Genomic DNA, 9,865 nt, shown 5'->3' on the forward strand with positions numbered 1-9,865 from the left:
GATGATTAAACAATTCAGACAAGTCAGCCTTCACTCAAAGAAAAGTAACAAAATATATATAAACAAGTATATATATTGAAAGAGAAACTGGAATGGCTATTGCCAAAAGACAAGAAAACTAGAGATCCTTGAAACTAGACTAGAAGCAAGAAAGGAGTTGACAAGAGTGAAGAAGCCTTCACTCTTGTCTGTATATATACTATCTAACTAGGAGCTACGTGGCGACGTTCTATAGGACCTCCAATATGTGTTGACTTTGTAGGACACATGCCTTGACTTACAAGGCAAGTTTTTCTACGTGTGGGCCACATAGTTAGCTTGATCTTCAAGCTAACAACATGTGTGGCACATGGCCAACTTATTGACCACGTTTCTAATCTTAAAAGTCAATTAAAGACACCTATGAAGTCAAAGCAGCGTCTAGGAAGCTTCTAAGAAGCTTTCATATTAAATATTATAGAATTAACTTATTTTTATCTACTTTTACTTACTTCTACCTATTTCTATATGTAATTATTAGCTTACATGATTATAGCCGTGACATTACCCTTCCTTCTAGGGACGAGTTCCACGAGGAGCAGACATCATATGTTGAGAAAATCTATGATGCGGCGAATTATATTGGCCACATACTCTGATCTCTGTTCTCTTTGAAGATGATTGATAGGGCCTTTCAACCATCGGTAGTGTCCCATACCAGGGCGGGAAGACCACCCAGTTATTTGATCATTGTTGAGGCCTTCGTAACTTCCTTCGAATAGCATATTTGGAACACCATCAGGAGTTGTTCCTACGTCTAGCAAAATCACCAAACATCGGGAGTCCCTTCTCAAATCGTGATACCAAATGCGTTGTATCTCACCATCTATTCAAGGAAGAACATGTCGTTCTTGAAGATCTTCATCTCAATTGCGTCGTCTTGAAGGTTGTGACAATCGTAATGTCTCGTCCGGCAGGTCAGTAAATGAAGGTTCTTGAGTTGAATCCGCTGGTTGTTGGTTCTCCATCTCTTGAGCGCCACTACTACAACGAAGCTATGAACAAGAATTGAAAGTAGAATGTTATCTTTCCTAGATGTTGTTTCTTTTATAAAGAAGGTTTTCATCTTAATTTTAATGGATGTCGTCGATGAAAAGCCTCCATTGCCTTTGTTGCATTTGTAAGATTCTTTATTGGCTCCCATGTGCGTTCACTAATACCATATTTGTGCCAATGGACAAGATATTCTAATTTATTTCGGCGCCGCCTTGAATCTAAGACTTCTTCTACTTCAAACTCTTCATTATTGTCCACTTCTATAGGAGGAGGTGGAGCTTGTCGTCTTCTTGGTATGTCCACTGTCTTGTATGGTTCAAGAAGAGACACGTGGAATACTGGATGGATTTTCATTGACTTCGGTAGATGTAAACGAGATGCAACTAGATTGATTTGTGCAGAAATAGAAAATGGTCCCAGCCTTCGATAGTCCAACTTGTCACAAGGACGAGTGGTCTTGATATTGCGATGAAGTAGCCATACCTTATCACCCAAGACGAATGATGGTTGTTCCTTTCGATAGACATCCGCATTGGCCTTTTGTTGTTGTTGAGCCTCTTTTAACTGCGCCTTCATCGTTGCATGTAGCTCTGATAAATGAATTGCCAAATCTTTCGCAGCTGGATTATCAACTTTTGAAAAGTCAAAAGTATCAAGTCGTGGATGATAACCATAATTAGCAAAGAAAGGTGTTTGTTTTGTAGAAGAGTGTACCGTGTTATTGTAAGCAAACTCTGCCAATGGCAAAAGAGTTGTCCAATCATCTTGTTGGTAATTAATGGTATATCTTAAATATTACTCCAAAATTTGATTAACACGCTCCGTTTGTCCATCAGTTTGAGGATGGAATGTCGAAGATAGTTTTATATCCACTTTAAGAATCTTAAAAAGAGTTTGCCAAAATCTTGATACAAATTGAGTTCCCCTATCTGATATAATATCCTTGGGTAATCCATGATAGCGATAGATATTGTCAAGAAAGAGCTTAGCTGTTTCTTCACCTGTGATAGATTTTGTACATGGTACAAAATATGCCATCTTGGTAAAACGATCTACTATCACGAATATAGAGTCATAAGAACCTGAGATTGGAAGATCCGTGATGAAGTCCATAGAAACAAAAGACCATGGTTGTTCTGGAATGCGTAATGGCTGAAGAAGTCCAAAAGGTCGATGACGAGGAGTTTTCGATCTTGAGCAAACTTCACATGATTGTACAAAATCTTTAACTGCCTTCCACATTTGAGGCCACCAGAAATTCCTAGATATCAGCTCCAAAGTCTTATTATATCCAAAATGTCCTGCTGCTGGGAAGTCGTGATGAGCTTGAAGAACACGTAAACGAGCTTCTCCTTCTGGAACATATAGGCGTCCTTCGAAATAGAGTAGGTTGTTCTTGAATTCAAATTTAGATAGATCATGAGATTTAGAAGAATTGTTCTTGATATCATGAACAAGAGGGTCTGAAGACATACTTAACTGGACTTGCTTAAGAAAAGTTAAATCAACAGTCAATGTTGATTTTATTGCTCGAAGATGAAATTGTTCCGACTTCAAGAAAACCATTCTTTGTTGCTCAAAAGCTGCATCTCCTTCTTTTGGTGCAAGATAAGAACGTCTAGACAAGGCATCGGATAAACCTTGTTATTTTCCTGGCCAATAAGTGATGATGAACTCGAATCTTGATAAAGACATGTTCCAACGAGCTTGGCGACGATTTAATACGCGTGCTGACATAAGATATTCGAGGTTCTTGTGATCCATATACACAATGACTGGACTAGAAGCGCCTTCTAGATAATGACGCCATTCTTGAAAAGAATCCACAATTGCAAGAAGTTTTTTGTCGTGGATCTCATAATTGATTTCTGCTGCTGAGAATTTTCTTGAATGAAAGGCTACTGGATGAAGTTTGTCATCTGTTCCCATTTGTGATAAAATCGCACCCAGAGCAAAGTCCGATGCATCTGTTTCCATAAAGAATGCTTTGGAAAAATCAACATGATACAAGATTGGTGCAGAAACAAACGCTGTCTTCAAAGATTCAAAAGCAACTTCCGCTTCTTGATTCCATTGGAGTTTGTCTTTACAAGTCAAACGTGTAAGTGGAGCTGCAACTCGAGAGAAGTCTTTGATGAAGATCCGATAGTAGTTGACAAATCCCAAAAAACATTGGACATCTCCTATTGTTTTTGGGATCTTCCAGTCTATAATAGTTTGAACTTTCTTAGGATCCATCATAAGTCCATCATTTGAAATGATGTAACCTAAGAAATCAACTTAAATAGTGTGGAATACACACTTTTCTATCTTGGCATAGAGTCTTACATCTCTTAATTTTTATAATACACGACGAACATGAAGTTCATGTTCTTTTGGATTCTTAGAATAGATCAAGATGTCATCTAGATAACATACCACAAAATCGTCCAAAAACTCTCGAAAAACATCATTCATTAGATGTTGAAAAGTTGCTGGTGCATTTGTAAGTCCAAAAGGCATGACATTGTATTCAAAATGTCCATACCTAGTTCGAAACGCAGTCTTCCATTCATCTCCTTCTTTGATGCGTATTAGATTGTATGCTCCTCGAAGATCTATTTTTGTATAGATCTTAGCTTGATTCAGTTGATCAAGAAGTCCGGATATTAAAGGTAGTGGATACCTGTTTTTGATGGTAATCTTGTTGAGTCCTCGATAATCAACACACATCCACAATGATCCATCTTTTTTCTTCACAAATAGAATTGGAGCTCCTGCCGGAGATTTAGAATGGCGTATGAAATTCTTGGCTAGATTTTCTTCAATATACTCCTTGAGTTCAGCCAACTCATTTTGTGATAAACTATAGATTGGTCCGAATGGCGGTTGTGCTCCTTCTTGAAGGTCAATTGAGCAATCATAGAGACGATGTTCCGGAAGTGTATCCGCATTTTTTTTTTTGAATACATCTTGAAATTCTTGATATTGGCTTGGAATGCCACTTGAAGTCTTTTCACCAGTAGAAATGGGTGTAGCATAAATAATGTATGGTGATTCTTTCATAGCAGCATGCAAGAAAGCTTTTGCACCTATAAATATGGGTTTAATTGAACTGGACTTATGACTCTCTACTTGCTTAACTACACTATTAGTTATACTTTTAGAGAAAGTGAGAGTTCAGGAAATCAAGTCTATTTGAGGGTTGTATTTTTTTAACCACGATAAACCTAAAATGACTAGATTAGAGGGAGATCTAATGATATTAAATACTACAAAACTATTATGACCATTGATTATTACTTCTATAGGAAGGATTTTGTGAGTAATATCTCCAGAAGACAATGGACGACCATCTATGACTTCTACATGAACAGGTTTAGTTTTCTTTACTAAAGATATGCTATGTCTTTTAATAAATTCTTCATCTAAAAAACACGCTGAGGCTCCTGAATCTAACAAGGCAGAGACTTTATAATGTTTAGGTTCTAAAATAACATTTAATGTAAAACAAGGAGAGGGCTCTGAGGAGAGAATAAGACCTTTACTAGAAGTTGTGCAAGGTTCTAGCCGCACGGTCCCTATTGTAGCTGAACAAACTCGTTTTCTGACATATTATCTTCTTTCACAGCCATACTCCTTATTTTGTGATTGCGTTGTTTCTTTGGACAATGCTGAGCAGTGTGCTTTGATTCTCCACAATATAAACATAATCCTTCTTGACGACGACGAGTCTTTTCTTACTCAGTAAGAGGTTTGAAACGTACTGCATCAATTTGCATATCCTCTACTTTCGAATGTATGTGTTGAAGAGATGTTGGTGTTGCCATTGAATTATAGTAACATTGAGGTCCACTTGTACGGTTCTCAGATCAAAATTTAAAAAGGCGATTGTCGTACTTCACAGTAAAGTCAATTGCTTGACTCAATGTTTGAGGATCAGGTAAGTTGAGCATTAATTTTATTACCTCATATTGTAATCCGTAGAGAAATTGGCTAATAAGTGCAGCATCATCCCACTTGATATCAGTTGCAAGTTGTCAAAATTGTGAAGCATATAACGTTACTGATCGATTGCCTTGTCGTAAAATACGGATTTTATTGGTTGCAACACGAATTGCATCATGTTCTCCATACATGGATCGAAACTCAGCCAAAAAAGCCTCTAGATTATCCAATATTGGATCTCGTCGTTCAAGAAAAGATGAAAACCACGATAGTGCCGAACCTGAAAGAAGAGTACCAATGAATCTAACTTGTGATCCTGGAGTTGGATAGCTTTGGAGTTGAAGTTCAATCACAAGTTGCACTTGATTGATAAATCCTCTAAACTTGGATCTGGTGCCATCAAACTTCTCGGGTAGGACAATTCTTGGTTCTCTAACATTTGAAGGGCATTCCACCATAGGAGAAAGGACATGGTTTAGTGCAGATGTTGAAGCAGCTCCAACCATTTCTATATCTTCACTTCCTGCCAATCTTATTGCTCCTTGTGGTAGTAAATTGAGTTGATGCATCGCAAGCATTAACTCCCGTAATTGCTCTTGCATTTGTGCCATTGCACTCTTTATTTCAAGAAGTTCTGCCATGATAACACTTAGAAGAGAGAAGATGTCTAATATCGCTCAAGACAAATAGAAGAGAGGACTTGCAGACAAAGAAAATACTAAAGACAATATCAGTTTAGAAGAGGGTAATCCGCAACTTCTAATACGCTTATATCTTATCAAGAAAAAGGAGTAATCCACTCTTAATCAAGATTAGACAAAGCTCTGATATTGTAGGTGTATTCTTGTCAATCTGTCAAGGACAAGAACTCGATGAAAAAATAATTCAGACAAGTGAGCCTTCACTCAAAGAGAGGTAACAAAATATATATAAACAAGTATATATATTGAAAGAGAAACTGGAATGGCTATTGCCAAAAGACAAGAAAACTAGAGACCCTTGAAACTAGACTAAAAGCAAGAAAGGAGTTGACAAGAGTGAAGAAGCCTTCACTCTTGTCTGTATATATACTATCTAACTAGGGGCTACGTGGCGACGTTCTATAGGACCTCCAATATGTGTTGACTTTGTAGGACACATGCCTTGACTTACAAGGCAAGTTTTTCTACGTGTGGGCCACATAGTTAGCTTGATCTTCAAGCTAACAACATGTGTGGCACATGGCCAACTTGTTGACCACGTTTCTAATCTTAAAAGTCAATTAAAGACACCTATGAAGTCAAAGCAGCGTCTAGGAAGCTTCTAAGAAGCTTTCATATTAAATATTATAGAATTAACTTACTTTTATCTACTTTTACTTACTTCTACCTATTTCTATATGTAATTATTAGCTTACATGATTATAGCCATGACAGTAGCATTTATTTTTATACTAACTTTGTATCATGTTGATTTTTTCAAAGCATTCTTTATAAAAATATAAAAATAAAAATAAAAATAAAAATAAAAAAAATGCATCAAACTTTGCTATAAGTGTTGTTTTGTTATAAATGGGTGCAAATAACAAGCTCTACTTAGTAGATTTTTATTCTAAGAAATTTTCAAGAGCCAAGATTAATTATGAGATTTATTATAAAGAGCTTCTTATAATTGCACATTCATTTTAAGAATGGTATCATTATCTAGAGGCACCTTAAGTCCAATCACCATGTATACAAATCACAAGAACCTCAAGTACAATTTCAAAAATCTCTTTTTATGTGATTTCAACTTTAGCATAAAATACATATTTATCAATAAGCTTCTCTAAATTTGTTGTTGCTTCAAGATTACATAGTAGATCATAAGCTGTTGATTTATTTTTTTATTTGTTTCTTCTTCTTTCTCCTTCAATTTTATTAAATCATCTTTTGTAGATAATTCTTTTGAAACCATCTTATAAGCCTTGTCTCCTCAAATTTGTCTCTTAGAAGAATTTTCTTTTCTTATATTATCAAAATCTTATTTCATTTCTTCTTCCATCAAAGCTTCTTGTTGACTCTTAGAAATATATGCATAGATTAAATAAAACTTTATATAATCTTTTCAATCTATAGTACAGATTATTGTAATAGCAATTTTTAACAATGCTGCTTGTCACTTTTTTTTTTTTTTTTTTTTTTTTTTTTTTTTCATTGTAGATTTTGCATAAGATCAAAATTCCTTATTCCTATATTTTTATTAAAGTCATTATCCACCTTGATACTATAATTTATGGCCTCTAATGCTAAAAGTCCATGTATTATTAAATAATCTGAGACCAATATTTTTTTATATTTTTTATCAAAGTTGGTTTGAAGAAGATTTTTTATATCTTTTAATATTATTTTTGTATTCTTTGAAAAAAAAATTCATTGCCATAATAAATCATTAAATTTATCACAATCTTTTTAAAAGTAAAAAATATCATTGCATCAAATATATATTTGTATATGTATTTATTTAAAAATAGTATTTAAATTATTTATAGAAGTCTTCTTTTCAAGCTTAGTAAGTTTGATTTGAAGATCCCACATTCTATATAGAATCTCCTCAACTTCTATATCTTCTTCTTTTAATAAAGCTATTAGTGGTTGAACAATAGACATTGTTAATTAAATAGTAGGTACTTAGGTTCTAAATATTTATATTATTTTTTGAGTACTAAACCTATCTTTTTTATTTCTTGATATGAAATCAATTCTACAACATCTTCAACATCTTTTTACTTTGTTGTCAATCATTTTTTTTCTTTATTTTTTGTCTTCAAAAGAAACATCTAATTTATCTTATAATTTTCTAGCAAGAGCTCAAAAAAATAACTTAACCTTATTTGGCTCTAATGTTAACTTTTCCACCTTTAACAATCAAGAATATTGACTTTAAAACTTTCTAAATAGCTTTGTAGCTTGTAGATTCTTGTTAGACTTAATCCATTTTAAAAATAATTTCTTATTAACTAAATTAATGTCTTTAAAAAAACAATCATCTTTAAATGTATGAAAAAATATTTTCAATGAAATCTTGCAATGTTTTAAAATTGACCTTCACATATTCTCTTATTTTTGGTAGTGTGGTAAGTTTAAATAACTCATTAATCATCTTCTTTAAAATATAATTTAATTATACTTTCTACACATAATATCTCAAATACTTTAAAATAGCTTTTCTATTAAACTAGTCAAACATATCAACTCCCAATTGCAATGCTTTCAATGCCAAAGCTTACATGCAATCATTCTATTAATGTAGTTGCCTAGATAATATATATACTTATGAAATACTACCAAAGCTACTATAGCCATATAGATATCTTGTATTCCAATAGAAAAACTACTAGAAGCTCCACTTGAAGATCCACCCAAAGCTCCTATAGAAGTTTTAACTTCAACCTCCTTGCCTTCTTTTTCCATGAGATTTAAATAAAAATTAAAAAAATTCAATACCTTTCACTTTAAACTATTACATTGGATTAACTACTTATATTGTGTTGTTTGTTGTCTTATTTGGGAATAAATTGTGTACTTGGTTGTAGAAGGAAAACTTGAAATTTACTACTAAATAAGAACTAATAATTTTAAAAACTCATATGAATAATAAGTGGAGAAAGGATTTTTTAAAATATAGGTTGACAATGTATCTTATCTTATTATTAGGACGTCCTTTTAGTTATGAAGGCCTTAAAATGAACATACAATCATCATACAATAGACCAAATTTTTAATACAATTCTAAATTTATGTTGTTTGTATGTTTTAGAAAAAATTTAAAAGAGACAAAATCATAGGATGTAATATCACCACAATATTTTTATATAAAGTCATCTATTGTAATAAGCAAGTAATATGTACTAAGCATATAAGAAGATAAAGTAATAATTAGATCAATATAATGATTATAATAAAATGAGATGTGTAGGATTGGATAATTTGTTCTTAAAAGGAAATTACAAAAGAAGGAAAAAAATGATGAAACAATATGAAATAAAATAGAAATAACATCTCCTTGTTATGAAACAACAAATTGGCAAAAGATATTAAAGATGTTTTGAATTGGTGTGGATGGAAATGGAGCTTTATGGATGTTGAGTTTCTTTCAAACTATGAGCTTAAGAAGTAGTTGTATCAAGTATAGAAGAGTTGAATGACATGACTCATGTTGTTATAGGATAGAAACTTTCCATTCATGAGATTGTGAAAACGAGTGACCTACAATAAAAGTAGAAAGGGAACAGAGATGGGATGAAGACGGGAGGACAAAAGGGAAGGTGGTATGTGGATGCATGCCGGGCAGGGTGATCTGCGCAGAACATTCAGGCCCGTTGTCCCTCCACTGCACGGAGCGGGGAGTGAACGCTGCTCGGTTGCCCGCCTGACGCGGTGCCCCCCTCACCATCGCCCGCGAAACCCCACCCTCCGACGAGGTTCCACTGGCGACTCCATGCTTGGAGTGGGCAGGCCCTCCACACCCCTCCGCAGGCCCGTGCCCGGCGCCCCCACATCCTCACCCTCCTTCCCCCGCGGTCAGGTTACAAGCGGACGCTACCCCGCCCAGACATCTGCGTGTCTTCCTCCCTCTCTCTACATACCTTTCACCACTGCATACTCCAAAACATATGGCGCTATCTTCCCTCCTCCACCAACCCCGCTCCCTATCCCCACGGGTCCCCGCGGACACTGCCCCCTCGCCCACTATCCCACGCCGCTCTACCCTCTCTTCCCCACGCCCCTGGGTCCGTAACCCCGCCGCACCACCGAGCGGAATCTCATCTCCTTCGGGACTGCGGCGACATCACAGCCCCAGCACCCTGCACCACACCCGCGTCTTCTCTCCCAGCAAACTCTACAGCTGCCGCACCCGCCTCACACCCCAAGAAACGTGAAGC

At 35.4% G+C, this 9,865-nt stretch overlaps 1 non-coding gene across 1 annotated transcript; it reads right to left on the bottom strand.

Moving 5' to 3' along the window:
- Window positions 1–9,237: 9,237 nt before the first annotated feature.
- On the bottom strand, window positions 9,238–9,535 carry LOC149986181 (signal recognition particle RNA). The gene has a single exon (XR_016501365.1).
- Window positions 9,536–9,865: the final 330 nt, after the last annotated feature.

Source organism: Physcomitrium patens, chromosome 26 (assembly GCF_059467195.1).
Source record: "Physcomitrium patens ecotype Gransden chromosome 26, ASM5946719v1, whole genome shotgun sequence".
Classification (NCBI taxonomy): Eukaryota; Viridiplantae; Streptophyta; class Bryopsida; order Funariales; family Funariaceae; genus Physcomitrium; species Physcomitrium patens.